The following is a 16,518-nucleotide window of genomic DNA, read 5'->3' as shown; positions in this document are numbered from 1 at the left end:
CGAGCGCATTCAGGGTGATGTGGCCGTAGGAGATCTTGCACCTTACTTACAACTCTCTTGACAAAAGCCAAGGTGGTCACCTCGGGCAATCGAGAGGAAAAATACAGCAGGTCGCCAAAGCCAACAACATAATGGAAAAAAGCCTACGGCACTTGGTATTCCCAGGCGGTCTCCCATCCAGGTACTAACCAGGCCCGACCCTGCTTAGCATCCGAGATCAGACGAGATCAAGCGCATTCAGGGTGATGTGGCCGTAGTCGTTCTTGCACCCTACTTACAACTCTCTTGACAAAATCCAAGGTGGTCACCTCGGGCAATCGAGAGGAAAAATACAGCAGGTCGCCAAAGCCAACAACATAATGGAAAAAAGCCTACGACACCTGGTATTCCCAGGCGGTCTCCCATCCAGGTACTAACCAGGCGCGACCCTGCTTAGCATCCGAGATCAGACGAGATCGAGCGCATTCAGGGTGATGTGGCCGTAGGCGGTCTTGCACCCTACTTACAACTCTCTTGACAAAAGCCAAGGTGGTCACCTCGGGCAATCGAGAGGAAAAATACAGCAGGTCGCCAAAGCCAACAACATAATGGAAAAAAGCCTACAGCACCTGGTATTCCCAGGCGGTCTCCCATCCAGGTACTAACCAGGCCCGACCCTGCTTAGCATCCGAGATCAGATGAGATCAAGCGCATTCAGGGTGATGTGGCCGTAGGCGATCTTGCATCCTACTTACAACTCTCTTGACAAAAGCCAAGGTGGTCACCTCGGGCAATCGAGAGGAAACATACAGCAGGTCGCCAAAGCCAACAACATAATGGAAAAAAGCCTACGGCACCTGGTATTCCCAGGCGGTCTCCCATCCAGGTACTAACCAGGCCCGACCCTACTTAGCATCCGAGATCAGACGAGATCGAGCGCATTCAGGGTGATGTGGCTGTAGGCGATCTTGCACCTTACTTACAACTCTCTTGACAAAAGCCAAGGTGGTCACCTCGGGCAATGGAGAGGAAAAATACAGCAGGTCGCCAAAGCCAACAACATAATGGAAAAAAGCCTACGGCACCTGGTATTCCCAGGCAGTCTCCCATCCAGGTACTAACCAGGCCCGACCCTGCTTAGCATCCGAGATCAGACGAGATCAAGCGCATTCAGGGTGATGTGGCCGTAGTCGATCTTGCACCCTACTTACAACTCTCTTGACAAAATCCAAGGTCGTCACCTCGGGCAATCGAGAGGAAAAATACAGCAGGTCGCCAAAGCCAACAACATAATGGAAAAAAGCCTACGGCACCTGGTATTCCCAGGCGGTCTCCCATCCAGGTACTAACCAGGCGCGACCCTGCTTAGCATCCCTCGATCAGACGAGATCGAGCGCATTCAGGGTGATGTGGCCGTTGGTGGTCTTGCACCCTACTTACAACTCTCTTTACAAAAGCCAAGGTGGTCACCTCGGGCAATCAAGAGGAAAAATACAGCAGGTCGCCAAAGCCAACAACATAATGGAAAAAAGCCTACAGCACCTGGTATTCCCAGGCGGTCTCCCATCCAGGTACTAACCAGGCCCGACCCTGCTTAGCATCCGAGATCAGACGAGATCGAGCGCATTCAGGGTGATGTGACCGTAGGCGATCTTGCACCCTGCTTACAACTCTCTTGACAAAAGTCAAGGTGGTCACTTCGGGCAATCGAGAGGAAAAATACAGCAGGTCGCCAAAGCCAACAACATAATGGAAAAAAGCCTACGGCACCTGGTATTCCCAGGCGGTCTCCCATCCAGATACTAACCAGGCCCGACCCTGCTTAGCATCCGAGATCAGACGAGAACGAGCCCATTCAGGGTGATGTGGCCTTAGGCGATCTTGCACCCTACTTACAACTCTCGTGACAAAAGCCAAGGTGGTCACCTCGGGCAATCGAGAGGAAAAATACAGCAGGTCGCCAAAGCCAACAACATAATGGAAAAAAGCCGACGGCACCTGGTATTCCCAGGCGGTCTCCCATCCAGGTACTAACCAGGCCCGACCCTGCTTAGCATCCGAGATCAGACGAGATCGAGCGCATTCAGGGTGATGTGGCCGTAGGCGATCTTGCACCCTACTTACAACTCTCTTGACAAAAGCCGAGGTGGTAATCTCGGGCAAGCGAGAGGAAAAATACAGCAGGTCGCCAAAGCCAACAACGTAATGGAAAAAAGCCTACGGCACCAGGTATTACCAGACGGTCTCCCATCCAGGTACTAACCAGGCCCGACCCAGCTTAGCATCCGAGATCAGACGAGATTCGAGCGCATTCAGGGTGATGTGGCCATAGGCAATCTTGCACCCTACTTACAACTCTCTTGACAAAAACCGAGGTGGTCAACTCGGGCAAGCGAGAGGAAAAATACAGCAGGTCGCCAAAGCCAACAACATAATGGAAAAAAGCCTACGGCACCTGGTATTCCCAGGCGGTCTCCCATCCAGGTACTAACCAGGCCCGACCCTGCTTAGCATCCGAGATCAGACGAGATCAAGCGCATTCAGGGTGATGTGGACGTAGGCGATCTTGCACACTACTTACAACTCTCTTGACAAAAGCCGAGGTGGTCACCTCGGGCAAGCGAGAGGAAAAATACAGCAGGTCGCCAAAGCCAACAACATAATGGAAAAAAGCCTACGGCACCTGGTATTCCCAGGCGGTCTAACATCCAGGTACTAACCAGGCCCGACCCTGCTTAGCATCCGAGATCAGACGAGATCGAGCGCATTCAGGGTGATGTGGCCATAGGCGATCTTGCACCCTACTTACATCTCTCTTGACAAAAGCCAAGGTGGTCACCTCGGGCAATCGAGAGGAAAAATACAGCAGGTCGCCAAAGCCAACAACATAATGGAAAAAAGCCTACGGCACCTGGTATTCCCAGGCGGTCTCCCATCCAAGTACTAACCAGGCCCGACCCTGCTTAGCATCCGAGATCAGACGAGATCGAGCGCATTCAGGGTGATGTGGCCGTAGGCGATCTTGCACCCTACTTACAACTCTCTTGACAAAAGCCAAGGTGGTAACCTCGGGCAATAGAGAGGAAAAATACAGCAGGTCGCCAAAGCCAACAACATAATGGAAAAAAGCCTATGGCACCTGGTATTCCAAGGCGGTCTCCGATCCAGTTACTAACCAGGCCCGACCCTGCTTATCATCCGAGATCAGATGAGATCGAGCGCATTCAGGGTGATGTGGCCGTAGGCGATCTTGCACCCTACTTACAACTCTCTTGACAAAAGCCAAGGTGGTCACCTCGGGCAATCGAGAGGAAAAATACAGCAGGTCGCCAAAGCCAACAAAATAATGGAAAAAAGCCTACGGCACCTGGTATTCCCAGGCGGTCTCCCATCCAGGTAATAACCAGGCCCGACCCTGCTTAGCATCCGAGATCAGAGAAAACCGAGCGCATTCAGGGTGATGTGGCCGTAGGCAATCTTGCACCCTACTTACACCTCTCTTGACAAAAGCCAAGGTGGTCACCTCGGGCAATCGAGAGGAAAAATACAGCAGGTCGCCAAAGCCAACAACATAATGGAAAAAAGCCTACCGCAACTGGTATTCCCAGGCGGACTCCCATCCAGGTACTAACCAGGCCCGACCATGCTTAGCATTCGAGATCGAGCGCATTCAGGGTGATGTGGCTGTAGGCAATCTCCCACCCTAGTTACAACTCTCTTGACAAAAGCCAAGGTGGTCAGCTCAGGCAATCGAGAGGAAAAATACAGCAGGTCGCCAAAGCCAACAAAATAATGGAAAAAAGCCTACGGCACCTGGTATTCCCAGGCGGTCTCCCATCCAGGTACTAACCAGGCCAAACCCTGCTTAGCATCCACGATCAGACGAGATCGAGCGCAATCAGGGTGATGTGGCCGTAGGCGACTTTGCACCCTACTTACAACTCTCTTGACAAAAGCCAAGGTGGTCACCTGAGGCAATCGAGAGGAAAAATACAGCAGGTCGCCAAAGCCAACAGCATAATGGAAAAAAGCCTACGGCACCTGGTATTCCCAGGCGGTCTCCCATCCAGGTACTAACCAGGCCTGACCCTGCTTAGCATCCGAGATCAGATGAGATCGAGCACATTCAGGGTGATGTGGCCATAGGCGATCTTGCACCCTACTTACAACTCTCTTGACAAAAGCCAAGGTGGTCACCTCGGGCAATCGAGAGGAAAAATACAGCAGGTCGCCAAAGCCAACAACATAATGGAAAAAAGCCTACGGCACCTGGTATTCCCAGGTGGTCTCCCATCCAGGTACTAACCAGGACCGACCCTGCTTAGCATCCGAGATCAGACGAGATCGAGCGCATTCAGGGTGATGTGGCCATAGGCAATCTTGCACCCTACTTACAACTCTCTTGACAAAAGCCAAGGTGGTCACCTCGGGCAATCGAGAGGAAAAATACAGCAGGTCGCCAAAGCCAACAACATAATGGAAAAAAGCCTACGGCACCTGGTATTTCCAGGTGGTCTCCTATCCAGGTACTAACCAGGCCCGACCCTGCTTAGCATCCGAGATCAGACGAGATCGAGCGCTTTCAGGGTGATGTGGCCATAGGCAATCTTGCACCCTACTTACAACTCTCTTGACAAAAGCCGAGGTGGTAATCTCGGGCAAGCGAGAGGAAAAATACAGCAGGTCGCCAAAGCCAACAACGTAATGGAAAAAAGCCTACGGCACCAGGTATTACCAGACGGTCTCCCATCCAGGTACTAACCAGGCCCGACCCAGCTTAGCATCCGAGATCAGACGAGATTCGAGCGCATTCAGGGTGATGTGGCCATAGGCAATCTTGCACCCTACTTACAACTCTCTTGACAAAAACCGAGGTGGTCAACTCGGGCAAGCGAGAGGAAAAATACAGCAGGTCGCCAAAGCCAACAACATAATGGAAAAAAGCCTACGGCACCTGGTATTCCCAGGCGGTCTCCCATCCAGGTACTAACCAGGCCCGACCCTGCTTAGCATCCGAGATCAGACGAGATCAAGCGCATTCAGGGTGATGTGGACGTAGGCGATCTTGCACACTACTTACAACTCTCTTGACAAAAGCCGAGGTGGTCACCTCGGGCAAGCGAGAGGAAAAATACAGCAGGTCGCCAAAGCCAACAACATAATGGAAAAAAGCCTACGGCACCTGGTATTCCCAGGCGGTCTAACATCCAGGTACTAACCAGGCCCGACCCTGCTTAGCATCCGAGATCAGACGAGATCGAGCGCATTCAGGGTGATGTGGCCATAGGCGATCTTGCACCCTACTTACAGCTCTCTTGACAAAAGCCAAGGTGGTCACCTCGGGCAATCGAGAGGAAAAATACAGCAGGTCGCCAAAGCCAACAACATAATGGAAAAAAGCCTACGGCACCTGGTATTCCCAGGCGGTCTCCCATCCAAGTACTAACCAGGCCCGACCCTGCTTAGCATCCGAGATCAGACGAGATCGAGCGCATTCAGGGTGATGTGGCCGTAGGCGATCTTGCACCCTACTTACAACTCTCTTGACAAAAGCCAAGGTGGTAACCTCGGGCAATAGAGAGGAAAAATACAGCAGGTCGCCAAAGCCAACAACATAATGGAAAAAAGCCTATGGCACCTGGTATTCCAAGGCGGTCTCCGATCCAGTTACTAACCAGGCCCGACCCTGCTTATCATCCGAGATCAGATGAGATCGAGCGCATTCAGGGTGATGTGGCCGTAGGCGATCTTGCACCCTACTTACAACTCTCTTGACAAAAGCCAAGGTGGTCACCTCGGGCAATCGAGAGGAAAAATACAGCAGGTCGCCAAAGCCAACAAAATAATGGAAAAAAGCCTACGGCACCTGGTATTCCCAGGCGGTCTCCCATCCAGGTACTAACCAGGCCCGACCCTGCTTAGCATCCGAGATCAGAGAAAATCGAGCGCATTCAGGGTGATGTGGCCGTAGGCAATCTTGCACCCTACTTACACCTCTCTTGACAAAAGCCAAGGTGGTCACCTCGGGCAATCGAGAGGAAAAATACAGCAGGTCGCCAAAGCCAACAACATAATGGAAAAAAGCCTACCGCAACTGGTATTCCCAGGCGGACTCCCATCCAGGTACTAACCAGGCCCGACCATGCTTAGCATTCGAGATCGAGCGCATTCAGGGTGATGTGGCTGTAGGCAATCTCCCACCCTAGTTACAACTCTCTTGACAAAAGCCAAGGTGGTCAGCTCAGGCAATCGAGAGGAAAAATACAGCAGGTCGCCAAAGCCAACAAAATAATGGAAAAAAGCCTACGGCACCTGGTATTCCCAGGCGGTCTCCCATCCAGGTACTAACCAGGCCAAACCCTGCTTAGCATCCACGATCAGACGAGATCGAGCGCAATCAGGGTGATGTGGCCGTAGGCGACTTTGCACCCTACTTACAACTCTCTTGACAAAAGCCAAGGTGGTCACCTGAGGCAATCGAGAGGAAAAATACAGCAGGTCGCCAAAGCCAACAGCATAATGGAAAAAAGCCTACGGCACCTGGTATTCCCAGGCGGTCTCCCATCCAGGTACTAACCAGGCCTGACCCTGCTTAGCATCCGAGATCAGATGAGATCGAGCACATTCAGGGTGATGTGGCCATAGGCGATCTTGCACCCTACTTACAACTCTCTTGACAAAAGCCAAGGTGGTCACCTCGGGCAATCGAGAGGAAAAATACAGCAGGTCGCCAAAGCCAACAACATAATGGAAAAAAGCCTACGGCACCTGGTATTCCCAGGTGGTCTCCCATCCAGGTACTAACCAGGACCGACCCTGCTTAGCATCCGAGATCAGACGAGATCGAGCGCATTCAGGGTGATGTGGCCATAGGCAATCTTGCACCCTACTTACAACTCTCTTGACAAAAGCCAAGGTGGTCACCTCGGGCAATCGAGAGGAAAAATACAGCAGGTCGCCAAAGCCAACAACATAATGGAAAAAAGCCTACGGCACCTGGTATTTCCAGGTGGTCTCCTATCCAGGTACTAACCAGGCCCGACCCTGCTTAGCATCCGAGATCAGACGAGATCGAGCGCTTTCAGGGTGATGTGGCCATAGGCAATCTTGCACCCTACTTACAACTCTCTTGACAAAAACCGAGGTGGTCAACTCGGGCAAGCGAGAGGAAAAATACAGCAGGTCGCCAAAGCCAACAACATAATGGAAAAAAGCCTACGGCACCTGGTATTCCCAGGCGGTCTCCCATCCAGGTACTAACCAGGCCCGACCCTGCTTAGCATCCGAGATCAGACGAGATCAAGCGCATTCAGGGTGATGTGGACGTAGGCGATCTTGCACACTACTTACAACTCTCTTGACAAAAGCCGAGGTGGTCACCTCGGGCAAGCGAGAGGAAAAATACAGCAGGTCGCCAAAGCCAACAACATAATGGAAAAAAGCCTACGGCACCTGGTATTCCCAGGCGGTCTCCCATCCAAGTACTAACCAGGCCCGACCCTGCTTAGCATCCGAGATCAGACGAGATCGAGCGCATTCAGGGTGATGTGGCCGTAGGCGATCTTGCACCCTACTTACAACTCTCTTGACAAAAGCCAAGGTGGTAACCTCGGGCAATAGAGAGGAAAAATACAGCAGGTCGCCAAAGCCAACAACATAATGGAAAAAAGCCTATGGCACCTGGTATTCCAAGGCGGTCTCCGATCCAGTTACTAACCAGGCCCGACCCTGCTTATCATCCGAGATCAGATGAGATCGAGCGCATTCAGGGTGATGTGGCCGTAGGCGATCTTGCACCCTACTTACAACTCTCTTGACAAAAGCCAAGGTGGTCACCTCGGGCAATCGAGAGGAAAAATACAGCAGGTCGCCAAAGCCAACAAAATAATGGAAAAAAGCCTACGGCACCTGGTATTCCCAGGCGGTCTCCCATCCAGGTACTAACCAGGCCCGACCCTGCTTAGCATCCGAGATCAGAGAAAATCGAGCGCATTCAGGGTGATGTGGCCGTAGGCAATCTTGCACCCTACTTACACCTCTCTTGACAAAAGCCAAGGTGGTCACCTCGGGCAATCGAGAGGAAAAATACAGCAGGTCGCCAAAGCCAACAACATAATGGAAAAAAGCCTACCGCAACTGGTATTCCCAGGCGGACTCCCATCCAGGTACTAACCAGGCCCGACCATGCTTAGCATTCGAGATCGAGCGCATTCAGGGTGATGTGGCTGTAGGCAATCTCCCACCCTAGTTACAACTCTCTTGACAAAAGCCAAGGTGGTCAGCTCAGGCAATCGAGAGGAAAAATACAGCAGGTCGCCAAAGCCAACAAAATAATGGAAAAAAGCCTACGGCACCTGGTATTCCCAGGCGGTCTCCCATCCAGGTACTAACCAGGCCAAACCCTGCTTAGCATCCACGATCAGACGAGATCGAGCGCAATCAGGGTGATGTGGCCGTAGGCGACTTTGCACCCTACTTACAACTCTCTTGACAAAAGCCAAGGTGGTCACCTGAGGCAATCGAGAGGAAAAATACAGCAGGTCGCCAAAGCCAACAGCATAATGGAAAAAAGCCTACGGCACCTGGTATTCCCAGGCGGTCTCCCATCCAGGTACTAACCAGGCCTGACCCTGCTTAGCATCCGAGATCAGATGAGATCGAGCACATTCAGGGTGATGTGGCCATAGGCGATCTTGCACCCTACTTACAACTCTCTTGACAAAAGCCAAGGTGGTCACCTCGGGCAATCGAGAGGAAAAATACAGCAGGTCGCCAAAGCCAACAACATAATGGAAAAAAGCCTACGGCACCTGGTATTCCCAGGTGGTCTCCCATCCAGGTACTAACCAGGACCGACCCTGCTTAGCATCCGAGATCAGACGAGATCGAGCGCATTCAGGGTGATGTGGCCATAGGCAATCTTGCACCCTACTTACAACTCTCTTGACAAAAGCCAAGGTGGTCACCTCGGGCAATCGAGAGGAAAAATACAGCAGGTCGCCAAAGCCAACAACATAATGGAAAAAAGCCTACGGCACCTGGTATTTCCAGGTGGTCTCCTATCCAGGTACTAACCAGGCCCGACCCTGCTTAGCATCCGAGATCAGACGAGATCGAGCGCTTTCAGGGTGATGTGGCCGTAGGCGATCTTGCAACCTACTTACAACTCTCTTGACAAAAGCCAAGGTGGTCACCTCGGGCAATCGAGAGTAAAAATACAGCAGGTCACCAAAGCCAACAACATAATGGAAAAAAACCTACGGCACCTGGTATTCCTGGCGGTCTCCCATTCAGGTACTAACCAGGCCCGACCCTGCTTAGCATCCAAGATCAGATGAGATCGAGCGCATACAGGGTGATGTGGCCATAGGCGATCTTGCACCCTACTTACAACTCTCTTGACAAAAGCCAAGGTGGTCACCTCGGGCAATCGAGAGGAAAAATACAGCAGGTCGCCAAAGCCAACAACATAATGGAAAAAAGCCTACGGGACCTGGTATTCCCAGGCGGTCTCCCATCCAGGTACTAACCAGGCCCGACCCTGCTTAGCATCCGAGATCAGACGAGATCAAGCGCACTCAGGGTGATGTGGCCGTAGGCGATCTTGCACTCTACTTACAACTCTCTTGACAAAAGCCAAGGTGGTCACCTCGGGCAATCGAGAGGAAAAATACAGCAGGTCGCCAAAGCCAACAACATAATGGAAAAAAGCCTACGGCACCTGGTATTCCCAGGCGGTATCCCATCCAGGCCCGACCCTGCTTAGCATCCGAGATCAGACGAAATCGAGCGCATTCAGGGTGATGTGGCCGTAGGTGATGTGGCCGTAGGTGATCTTGCACCCTACTTACAACTCTCTTGACAAAAGCCAAGGTGGTCACCTCGGGCAATCGAGAGGAAAAATACAGCAGGTCGCCAAAGCCAACAGCATAATGGAAAAAAGCCTACGGCACCTGGTATTCCCAGGCGGTCTCCCATCCAGGTACTAACCAGGCACGACCCTGCTTAGCATCCGAGATCAGACGAGATCGAGCGCATTCAGGGTGATGTGGCCGTAGGCGATCTTGCATCCTACTTACAACTCTCTTGACAAAAGCCAAGGTGGTCACCTCGGGCAATCGAGAGGAAAAATACAGCAGGTCGCCAAAGCCAACAACATAATGGAAAAAAGCCTACGGCACCTGGTATTCCCAGGCGGTCTCCCATCCAGGTACTAACCAGGCCCGACCCTGCTTAGCATCCGAGATCAGACGAGATCGAGCGCATTCAGGGTGATGTGTCCGTAGGTGATCTTGCACCCTACTTACACCCTACTTATAACTCTCTTGACAAAAGCCAAGGTGGTCACCTCGGGCAATCGAGAGGAAAAATACAGCAGATCGCCAAAGCCAACAACATAATGGAAAAAAGCCTATGGCACCTGGTATTCCAAGGCGGTCTCCGATCCAGTTACTAACCAGGCCCGACCCTGCTTATCATCCGAGATCAGACGAGATCGAGCGCATTCAGGGTGATGTGGCCGTAGGCGATCTTGCACCCTACTTACAACTCTCTTGACAAAAGCCAAGGTGGTCACCTCGGGCAATCGAGAGGAAAAATACAGCAGGTCGCCAAAGCCAACAAAATAATGGAAAAAAGCCTACGGCACCTGGTATTCCCAGGTACTAAACAGGCCCGACCCTGCTTAGCATCCGAGATCAGACAAGATCGAGCGCATTCAGGGTGATGTGGCCATAGGCAATCTTGTACCCTACTTACACCTCTCTTGACAAAAGCCAAGGTGGTCACCTCGGGCAATCGAGAGGAAAAATACAGCAGGTCGCCAAAGCCAACAACATAATGGAAAAAAGCCTACGGCACCTTGTATTCCCAGGCGGACTCCCATCCAGGTACTAACCAGGCCCGACCATGCTTAGCATCCGAGATCGAGCGCATTCAGGGTGATGTGGCTGTAGGCAATCTCCCACCCTACTTACAACTCTCTTGACAAAAGCCAAGGTGGTCAGCTCAGGCAATCGAGAGGAAAAATACAGCAGGTCACCAAAGCCAACAAAATAATGGAAAAAAGCCTACGGCACCTGGTATTCCCAGGCGGTCTCCCATCCAGGTACTAACCAGGCCAAACCCTGCTTAGCATCCGCGATCAGACGAGATCGAGTGCAATCAGGGTGATGTGGCCGTAGGCGACTTTGCATCCTACTTACAACTCTCTTGACAAAAGCCAAGGTGGTCACCTCGGGCAATCGAGAGGAAAAATACAGCAGGTCGCCAAAGCCAACAACATAATGGAAAAAAGCCTACGGCACCTGGTATTTCCAGGTGGTCTCCTATCCAGGTACTAACCAGGCCCGACCCTGCTTAGCATCCGAGATCAGACGAGATCGAGCGCATTCAGGGTGATGTGGCTGTAGGCGATCTTCCACCCTACTTACAACTCTCTTGACAAAAGCCAAGGTGGTCACCTCGGGCTATAGAGAGGAAAAATACAGCAGGTCGCCAAAGCCAACAACATAACGGAAAAAAGCCTACGGCACCTGGTATTCCCAGGCGGTCTCCCATCCAGGTACTAACCAGGCCCGACCCTGCTTAGCATCCAAGATCAGACGAGATCGAGCGCTTTCAGGGTGATGTGGCCGTAGGCGATCTTGCAACCTACTTACAACTCTCTTGACAAAAGCCAAGGTGGTCACCTCGGGCAATCGAGAGGAAAAATACAGCAGGTCGCCAAAGCCAACAACATAATGGAAAAGAGCCTACGGCACCTGGTATTCCCAGGCGGTCTCCCATCCAGGTAATAACCAGGCCCGACCCTGCTTAGCATCCGAGATCAGACGAGATCGAGCGCTTTCAGGGTAATGTGGCCATAGGCAATCTTGCACCCTACTTACAACTCTCTTGACAAAAGCCAAGGTGGTCATCTCCAGCAATCGAGAGGAAAAATACAGCAGGTCGCCAAAGCCAACAACATAATGGAAAAAAGCCTACGGCACCTGGTATTCCCAGGCGGTCTCCCATCCAGGTACTAACCAGGCCCGACCCTGCTTAGCATCCGAGATCAGATGAGATCGAGCGCATTCAGGGTGATGTGGCCGTAGGCAAACTTGCACCCTACTTACAACTCTCTTGACAAAAGCCAAGGTGGTTACTGTAAAGGTAGGTCCTTGTTCTGTTAGGTGCTCGATTTCCCTCTTCCTATCTTTCCTAGGCCGTGGTCTGGATGTACTTGGGAGTCCCATTCACCGGTGAGATAACCAAAACTCATACACGAGATGTATGCGAATAATGATTACGATTTAATGTTTTGAATACAACAGGTTATATGCTGAAACAGTTGGGGTGGCGCCCTGTGGAGTAGCCAATCAGGGATGCGCTCGTAGCTATACACCAAGCTTTTCCTAGTAACAGGTTTATTGACAGAACAAGCAAAATAAGCAGAAATTGTCTTCACGGCAAAGCACGTCATTAACCTTCACGCGAGATAAGAATAAGACTACGATATTTAACAATATTCAACAATATTGTGCTAATAGCCTGTGGTCCAGACGTTCTAGGTCATAGACGATATAAGATAGTTGCATATCTTGGCTTTCTCTGTACAAACTCTCGCGGCCAAGGGCATTCAAAGAAAACAGCATGTTTTCCAAATAGCAAGCATCTATGTCAAAAGTAGTTAGAATTCTAGCTTGGTCATACAAAGTTTTAAAATGGATGACAGTATAACAAAATGGAGACTTGTTAATCCTTATAATCCCTCCTGTGATCATAACTTTGGCACGAAGTTATCGATCATCCTCTATACCAGACATTCTTGGAAAAAGCCATAAGTGCTTTCTCTTCGTCATTGGGCTTGGTTGCTATTGTTGGATGGGAATCCTTGGAGGCTGCTATGCAGCAGCATTTGGCGATCACATAGAACATTACTATCAACAACACTATCATCACTAATACGAGAAATATTTTCTTGAAAAATCCCAGTATGCCCCCCCAAATACCTCCAAACCACCCTCCTGTACCCGAGAAAAGGTTCCAATCATCTCCCAAGTTTTTTGCTTTCTGTAGGAGGGTCTGTCTTTGGGCTGAATGGCTTTTGATAATATCGTAATAATCGGGTACCGACAGACTTTCCACAGGAACGGTGAAGTTGTGTATGAAGGTGCAACACATCTCCGAATTGGCCATGAGGTTACAAATCCCAGTGATGGCGGCCAAAAGTTGTTCCTGCCTCATTTTTATCAGTTCCTGCACAGTTCGGATCTTCCGAGTTTCTTCGTTTAGCAGAGAAACATCTCTGGAAGTAGAGTTCACTACCCCAGAGATTATTTCAGCAAAAAGATCTATTTTATCTAGGGCATTCCACATTCCCGGGCTTCCAATGGAGGCGGCTAATTTTTCCCACCATGATGTTACTTGTCTCTTAGCCCTCCCGAACTCTAAATGCCCATGGGCAGGGGTCATTTTGATGTACTGATTGTCAGAGGCTATACCCATATATGGTACCATCCTGGCAATGTTGCACCAACCACCTGTAGAGGAATCTAGAGGGTAAGGTATGGTGGTGTGACATATTAGACCGCAACACACCATCCATCCATGAGGCAGATGAGGTGCTGGTATTATATCAGGGGGTTGGGATATGCCTGACCGGAGTCCAACTAGGCATAACCAATCTCCTAAACTCGCGGTGCTACTGTACTCTAGTAAAGTATCATTCATGTGGTAGGACTCTAACCAGTCTTTTAGGTCAGTATCGTCAAATGTTTCTGATGGTAGTACACAGTCCATTATGTTATATAAAGACATGTTCCCTATCCTTTCGTCACTATCTCCAATGGTGGAAGTATTCAACCCCTGGATGTCAAACGTCCCATCCCGCAGAAACTTCCCTAAGTCTCTAAGGGTAAGATTTACTAGTGTGTTTCTACAGAATTGGCCATTGGGGATTTCCCCGTTTTCTTTCCAAGCTCCATTTAGGAAACAGAAGGATGGGGGTTGTGTGAAACCAGAGAAAATAAGGGGGGAGGGTCTGGTCGTTATATTGGCCATATGGTCTTGTGTCGTCTCGTTAAACAGGTCCTCTACTGGGAGTGGGATTCCCACTACTGGAATTTGATTGCTACCCGTTCCCATGTGGGAGCACACCCAACAGGGTGCCCCTTTTCCCATTACTTGACCAAACTCGTATTGCCATAAAAAATGATGTGGTATTGTTGGGGCTAAAGAAAACGTTTTACTGTCCTGGGGGGGTAGTTCGTTCCGTGCTACCATTACTCCTAAACCTTTGTTGTTATTATTATTATTATTATTATTATTATTATTACTGGGCCTTGGAACTAATGCTCTTCTGTCTAGTGATCGGTTCTCAGTACCTTTTGGGCTTCTTGTAAACCCACACGACCCTGTCATGATACATGTCATCATGACTATAGAAAAAACCACAAAAGTCAATACTATCGACCAGAGCAAAATGGTGTGTAGTACATACTGATCTTCTAAGCCCCTGTCTCTTTCTTTTTGCAAAGACTTCAGTCCGAGCTGGTGGGAGGAGGAGAAAAGTCCAGGGAGATTCTGACAAACTGTTCCTGGAGGGTCTGTAGGTTCGTCTCTGGGGTCCCCTTGGTGGTGGCGTCCTCCTGTTGGTCTTGGGCAAGTGTCCTCTGGGGGTGTTCTGGAGTCGGTGGAGGTTCGGGGCATTTTTTTAGTCTGCTGGCATGGATCCACTGAGGGGTGTAGTCTGTGAGGACAGCAGTCCTGGAGACCTTCTCCACGTTCCATGGACCGGAGTAGATGGGCCCCACGTGCTTCCGTTGGGCAAGCTGCTTGATCAACACTTTATCCCCCGGGATGAATGGGTGAGTAGGTTCTGTTGGAAGAGGAGAAAAGGTGACAGCAACTTGTTCATTATGTTCTTCTATTGTACTTACCAGATGTTTCACGTACTCTTCCTGTAAAGAATATATGTTAATGTCAGTCTGTGCATCTAATGCTTTTAGTTGGGTTTGTGCTGGGACACCCATTAGGATTTCGAATGGTGACAAACGTGTCCTAGAGTGGGGGGTGGTTCTGATTTGGAACAATATTCCTGGAAGGAAATCTATCCAGTTTTTTAACGTTCCTCCTGTGGCCTTTTTTAGTTTGTCCTTTATATTCCTGTTCATTCTTTCTACCACTCCTGCACTTTGGGGATGATAGGGAATGTGAAGTTTCCACTGTATTCCCAGGCATCTTGCCAATTCTCGTGTCATATCTGAAGTAAAAGCCGGGCCCTGGTCTAACCAAATGGTGGCTGGTATGCCAAACCTACATACCCAATGATTAAGGAGAGCCCTTGCCGCTATTTTAGCTGTTTCCCCAGTGCAGGGGGCCGCCTCCACCCATCCTGACCATTTGTCAACGATAACGCACAGGCATTTGATGCTTCCCTTTTGTTTGGGCATGTGGGTAAAGTCTATTTGTAGGTCCTGTAGTGGGCCTAGGGGTGGGGGCAACTGGCCGTGTATACCATGTCGTTTACCCTGCGTGTTGTTTTGAGCGCATGTGAGGCATGACTTTGTTAGGGTGTTTGCATGGTTCTTTAGATTAACTGTGCAGAAAGTTTTTTCATACAGCTGTTGCAAGGGTTGGGACCCTATATGTCCGGGACCATGCAGGTAGGAAAGGATGAGGGCCGAGCTGGCTTCAGGGATCCCAATGACCCCTCCATTTGTCCAAAGGCCTCTTTGGTCTTTGGACAATCCTTGCTGGACCCAGAAAAGGACATCAGCGTCTGTGGCCATGGATTGGATTTGGGCTGCAACTGAGGGGAAATCTGGCGCTGAAAAATCTTGTTGGAAAAATATCGTGGTAGGGGCGGGTGGATGTGTGGAGGAATTTGCCGCCGCTCGAGCGCATCTATCCGCAAGGGCGTTGCCTCGGGCAATGTAGCTACCAGTGGTGGTGTGAGCCTTGACTTTAATAATCGCCAAATGTTTGGGCAGTAATATAGCCTGGAGAAGGGCCAGGATATGCTCCTTGTTGGCTATAATTTTGTTGTCAGCCGTTCTAAACCCCCTGTTAGCCCAGATCACCCCGAAAGCGTGAACCACGCCGAAGGCGTATCGACTGTCAGTGTAAATATTGACATCCCTATTTGTGAACAGGATGCATGCTCTGGTGAGGGCTACCAGTTCCGCGACCTGTGCCGAGGAAGGCGGAAGTGGCTTAGCCTCCAGAACCAGATCTGGGAGTTGTACTACCGCGTATCCTGTCAGAAAAGTGGAATCCGAAGGGCGCGAGCAACTGCCGTCCACAAAAACTTCCTCTGCACCGGCCAGAGGTACGTCTGTTAAGTCCCTACGTGGGGAGGTGACTTGGTCCAACACTTTTGTGCAGTCATGCATTTTGGATGGTTCACCATAATTCATGAGTTTGAGCAGAGAATGTAATAGCCTGAGGATGGGGGAGGTGTCAGAGGTGTGTTTGATGGTCAGATTGGAGGTGTTTAGAAGAATGATTTCATACCCGCTGGCTCTTTGGGTGGTCATATGTTGTGTATTGAGGTTT

The 16,518-nt window shown here is 50.5% G+C and overlaps 30 non-coding genes and 22 pseudogenes across 30 annotated transcripts in view; all 52 read right to left on the bottom strand.

Annotated features, from left to right (window-relative positions):
* Positions 1-31, bottom strand: part of LOC143952724 (5S ribosomal RNA) — a 119-nt gene extending 88 nt beyond the window's left edge. The window contains exon 1 of the ribosomal RNA XR_013267873.1: positions 1-31. This exon is cut by the window's left edge and continues 88 nt beyond it. This is a non-coding gene — a ribosomal RNA (5S ribosomal RNA).
* Positions 32-140: 109 nt separating this feature from the next.
* On the bottom strand, positions 141-259 carry LOC143943469 (5S ribosomal RNA; annotated as a pseudogene).
* A 109-nt stretch (positions 260-368) lies between these two features.
* On the bottom strand, positions 369-487 carry LOC143951656 (5S ribosomal RNA). Its single transcript, XR_013266908.1, has one exon. It is a non-coding gene; the product is annotated as a 5S ribosomal RNA (ribosomal RNA).
* A 109-nt stretch (positions 488-596) lies between these two features.
* LOC143948692 (5S ribosomal RNA) lies at positions 597-715 on the bottom strand. Its single transcript, XR_013265419.1, has one exon. It is a non-coding gene; the product is annotated as a 5S ribosomal RNA (ribosomal RNA).
* Positions 716-824: 109 nt separating this feature from the next.
* LOC143953243 (5S ribosomal RNA) lies at positions 825-943 on the bottom strand. Its single transcript, XR_013268343.1, has one exon. It is a non-coding gene; the product is annotated as a 5S ribosomal RNA (ribosomal RNA).
* A 109-nt stretch (positions 944-1,052) lies between these two features.
* On the bottom strand, positions 1,053-1,171 carry LOC143954209 (5S ribosomal RNA). The gene has a single exon (XR_013269222.1). It is a non-coding gene; the product is annotated as a 5S ribosomal RNA (ribosomal RNA).
* Positions 1,172-1,280: 109 nt separating this feature from the next.
* Positions 1,281-1,400, bottom strand: LOC143948666 (5S ribosomal RNA; annotated as a pseudogene).
* A 109-nt stretch (positions 1,401-1,509) lies between these two features.
* On the bottom strand, positions 1,510-1,628 carry LOC143948019 (5S ribosomal RNA). The gene has a single exon (XR_013265358.1). It is a non-coding gene; the product is annotated as a 5S ribosomal RNA (ribosomal RNA).
* Positions 1,629-1,737: 109 nt separating this feature from the next.
* Positions 1,738-1,856, bottom strand: LOC143947394 (5S ribosomal RNA; annotated as a pseudogene).
* Positions 1,857-1,965: 109 nt separating this feature from the next.
* Positions 1,966-2,084, bottom strand: LOC143950732 (5S ribosomal RNA). The gene has a single exon (XR_013266071.1). It is a non-coding gene; the product is annotated as a 5S ribosomal RNA (ribosomal RNA).
* Positions 2,085-2,193: 109 nt separating this feature from the next.
* On the bottom strand, positions 2,194-2,313 carry LOC143946875 (5S ribosomal RNA; annotated as a pseudogene).
* A 109-nt stretch (positions 2,314-2,422) lies between these two features.
* LOC143953112 (5S ribosomal RNA) lies at positions 2,423-2,541 on the bottom strand. Its single transcript, XR_013268224.1, has one exon. It is a non-coding gene; the product is annotated as a 5S ribosomal RNA (ribosomal RNA).
* Positions 2,542-2,650: 109 nt separating this feature from the next.
* On the bottom strand, positions 2,651-2,769 carry LOC143943736 (5S ribosomal RNA; annotated as a pseudogene).
* Positions 2,770-2,878: 109 nt separating this feature from the next.
* On the bottom strand, positions 2,879-2,997 carry LOC143950591 (5S ribosomal RNA). Its single transcript, XR_013265944.1, has one exon. It is a non-coding gene; the product is annotated as a 5S ribosomal RNA (ribosomal RNA).
* A 109-nt stretch (positions 2,998-3,106) lies between these two features.
* On the bottom strand, positions 3,107-3,225 carry LOC143947581 (5S ribosomal RNA; annotated as a pseudogene).
* A 109-nt stretch (positions 3,226-3,334) lies between these two features.
* On the bottom strand, positions 3,335-3,453 carry LOC143946568 (5S ribosomal RNA; annotated as a pseudogene).
* Positions 3,454-3,562: 109 nt separating this feature from the next.
* On the bottom strand, positions 3,563-3,671 carry LOC143950050 (5S ribosomal RNA; annotated as a pseudogene).
* A 109-nt stretch (positions 3,672-3,780) lies between these two features.
* LOC143945792 (5S ribosomal RNA) lies at positions 3,781-3,899 on the bottom strand (annotated as a pseudogene).
* Positions 3,900-4,008: 109 nt separating this feature from the next.
* Positions 4,009-4,127, bottom strand: LOC143953055 (5S ribosomal RNA). The gene has a single exon (XR_013268172.1). It is a non-coding gene; the product is annotated as a 5S ribosomal RNA (ribosomal RNA).
* Positions 4,128-4,236: 109 nt separating this feature from the next.
* On the bottom strand, positions 4,237-4,355 carry LOC143951857 (5S ribosomal RNA). Its single transcript, XR_013267090.1, has one exon. It is a non-coding gene; the product is annotated as a 5S ribosomal RNA (ribosomal RNA).
* A 109-nt stretch (positions 4,356-4,464) lies between these two features.
* On the bottom strand, positions 4,465-4,583 carry LOC143953941 (5S ribosomal RNA). Its single transcript, XR_013268977.1, has one exon. It is a non-coding gene; the product is annotated as a 5S ribosomal RNA (ribosomal RNA).
* Positions 4,584-4,692: 109 nt separating this feature from the next.
* Positions 4,693-4,812, bottom strand: LOC143946874 (5S ribosomal RNA; annotated as a pseudogene).
* Positions 4,813-4,921: 109 nt separating this feature from the next.
* Positions 4,922-5,040, bottom strand: LOC143953111 (5S ribosomal RNA). Its single transcript, XR_013268223.1, has one exon. It is a non-coding gene; the product is annotated as a 5S ribosomal RNA (ribosomal RNA).
* Positions 5,041-5,149: 109 nt separating this feature from the next.
* LOC143943735 (5S ribosomal RNA) lies at positions 5,150-5,268 on the bottom strand (annotated as a pseudogene).
* Positions 5,269-5,377: 109 nt separating this feature from the next.
* Positions 5,378-5,496, bottom strand: LOC143950579 (5S ribosomal RNA). Its single transcript, XR_013265933.1, has one exon. It is a non-coding gene; the product is annotated as a 5S ribosomal RNA (ribosomal RNA).
* Positions 5,497-5,605: 109 nt separating this feature from the next.
* LOC143947579 (5S ribosomal RNA) lies at positions 5,606-5,724 on the bottom strand (annotated as a pseudogene).
* A 109-nt stretch (positions 5,725-5,833) lies between these two features.
* On the bottom strand, positions 5,834-5,952 carry LOC143954513 (5S ribosomal RNA). Its single transcript, XR_013269498.1, has one exon. It is a non-coding gene; the product is annotated as a 5S ribosomal RNA (ribosomal RNA).
* A 109-nt stretch (positions 5,953-6,061) lies between these two features.
* On the bottom strand, positions 6,062-6,170 carry LOC143950049 (5S ribosomal RNA; annotated as a pseudogene).
* A 109-nt stretch (positions 6,171-6,279) lies between these two features.
* Positions 6,280-6,398, bottom strand: LOC143945791 (5S ribosomal RNA; annotated as a pseudogene).
* Positions 6,399-6,507: 109 nt separating this feature from the next.
* Positions 6,508-6,626, bottom strand: LOC143953054 (5S ribosomal RNA). Its single transcript, XR_013268171.1, has one exon. It is a non-coding gene; the product is annotated as a 5S ribosomal RNA (ribosomal RNA).
* A 109-nt stretch (positions 6,627-6,735) lies between these two features.
* On the bottom strand, positions 6,736-6,854 carry LOC143951856 (5S ribosomal RNA). Its single transcript, XR_013267089.1, has one exon. It is a non-coding gene; the product is annotated as a 5S ribosomal RNA (ribosomal RNA).
* Positions 6,855-6,963: 109 nt separating this feature from the next.
* On the bottom strand, positions 6,964-7,082 carry LOC143953940 (5S ribosomal RNA). The gene has a single exon (XR_013268976.1). It is a non-coding gene; the product is annotated as a 5S ribosomal RNA (ribosomal RNA).
* Positions 7,083-7,191: 109 nt separating this feature from the next.
* On the bottom strand, positions 7,192-7,310 carry LOC143953110 (5S ribosomal RNA). The gene has a single exon (XR_013268222.1). It is a non-coding gene; the product is annotated as a 5S ribosomal RNA (ribosomal RNA).
* A 109-nt stretch (positions 7,311-7,419) lies between these two features.
* LOC143950567 (5S ribosomal RNA) lies at positions 7,420-7,538 on the bottom strand. The gene has a single exon (XR_013265922.1). It is a non-coding gene; the product is annotated as a 5S ribosomal RNA (ribosomal RNA).
* Positions 7,539-7,647: 109 nt separating this feature from the next.
* Positions 7,648-7,766, bottom strand: LOC143947578 (5S ribosomal RNA; annotated as a pseudogene).
* Positions 7,767-7,875: 109 nt separating this feature from the next.
* LOC143954512 (5S ribosomal RNA) lies at positions 7,876-7,994 on the bottom strand. Its single transcript, XR_013269497.1, has one exon. It is a non-coding gene; the product is annotated as a 5S ribosomal RNA (ribosomal RNA).
* Positions 7,995-8,103: 109 nt separating this feature from the next.
* LOC143950048 (5S ribosomal RNA) lies at positions 8,104-8,212 on the bottom strand (annotated as a pseudogene).
* A 109-nt stretch (positions 8,213-8,321) lies between these two features.
* LOC143945789 (5S ribosomal RNA) lies at positions 8,322-8,440 on the bottom strand (annotated as a pseudogene).
* Positions 8,441-8,549: 109 nt separating this feature from the next.
* LOC143953052 (5S ribosomal RNA) lies at positions 8,550-8,668 on the bottom strand. The gene has a single exon (XR_013268170.1). It is a non-coding gene; the product is annotated as a 5S ribosomal RNA (ribosomal RNA).
* Positions 8,669-8,777: 109 nt separating this feature from the next.
* LOC143951854 (5S ribosomal RNA) lies at positions 8,778-8,896 on the bottom strand. The gene has a single exon (XR_013267087.1). It is a non-coding gene; the product is annotated as a 5S ribosomal RNA (ribosomal RNA).
* A 109-nt stretch (positions 8,897-9,005) lies between these two features.
* On the bottom strand, positions 9,006-9,124 carry LOC143952955 (5S ribosomal RNA). Its single transcript, XR_013268082.1, has one exon. It is a non-coding gene; the product is annotated as a 5S ribosomal RNA (ribosomal RNA).
* Positions 9,125-9,233: 109 nt separating this feature from the next.
* Positions 9,234-9,351, bottom strand: LOC143947071 (5S ribosomal RNA; annotated as a pseudogene).
* Positions 9,352-9,460: 109 nt separating this feature from the next.
* Positions 9,461-9,579, bottom strand: LOC143943460 (5S ribosomal RNA; annotated as a pseudogene).
* A 341-nt stretch (positions 9,580-9,920) lies between these two features.
* Positions 9,921-10,039, bottom strand: LOC143947341 (5S ribosomal RNA). The gene has a single exon (XR_013265294.1). It is a non-coding gene; the product is annotated as a 5S ribosomal RNA (ribosomal RNA).
* Positions 10,040-10,148: 109 nt separating this feature from the next.
* On the bottom strand, positions 10,149-10,267 carry LOC143953316 (5S ribosomal RNA). Its single transcript, XR_013268410.1, has one exon. It is a non-coding gene; the product is annotated as a 5S ribosomal RNA (ribosomal RNA).
* A 120-nt stretch (positions 10,268-10,387) lies between these two features.
* On the bottom strand, positions 10,388-10,506 carry LOC143947903 (5S ribosomal RNA; annotated as a pseudogene).
* A 321-nt stretch (positions 10,507-10,827) lies between these two features.
* Positions 10,828-10,936, bottom strand: LOC143950061 (5S ribosomal RNA; annotated as a pseudogene).
* Positions 10,937-11,045: 109 nt separating this feature from the next.
* On the bottom strand, positions 11,046-11,164 carry LOC143954745 (5S ribosomal RNA). Its single transcript, XR_013269705.1, has one exon. It is a non-coding gene; the product is annotated as a 5S ribosomal RNA (ribosomal RNA).
* Positions 11,165-11,273: 109 nt separating this feature from the next.
* Positions 11,274-11,392, bottom strand: LOC143944617 (5S ribosomal RNA; annotated as a pseudogene).
* Positions 11,393-11,501: 109 nt separating this feature from the next.
* LOC143950234 (5S ribosomal RNA) lies at positions 11,502-11,620 on the bottom strand. Its single transcript, XR_013265655.1, has one exon. It is a non-coding gene; the product is annotated as a 5S ribosomal RNA (ribosomal RNA).
* A 109-nt stretch (positions 11,621-11,729) lies between these two features.
* LOC143953736 (5S ribosomal RNA) lies at positions 11,730-11,848 on the bottom strand. The gene has a single exon (XR_013268791.1). It is a non-coding gene; the product is annotated as a 5S ribosomal RNA (ribosomal RNA).
* A 109-nt stretch (positions 11,849-11,957) lies between these two features.
* Positions 11,958-12,076, bottom strand: LOC143944333 (5S ribosomal RNA). Its single transcript, XR_013265017.1, has one exon. It is a non-coding gene; the product is annotated as a 5S ribosomal RNA (ribosomal RNA).
* Between the last annotated feature and the right edge of the window lie 4,442 nt (positions 12,077-16,518).

Source organism: Lithobates pipiens, unplaced genomic scaffold, assembly GCF_037356315.1.
Source record: "Lithobates pipiens isolate NorthernLeopardFrog02 unplaced genomic scaffold, aLitPip1_a1.2 Scaffold_30, whole genome shotgun sequence".
Taxonomy (NCBI): domain Eukaryota; kingdom Metazoa; phylum Chordata; class Amphibia; order Anura; family Ranidae; genus Lithobates; species Lithobates pipiens.
The sequence above is the reverse complement of the archived record's forward strand: the minus strand, read 5'-3'. Positions and strand labels throughout refer to the sequence as shown.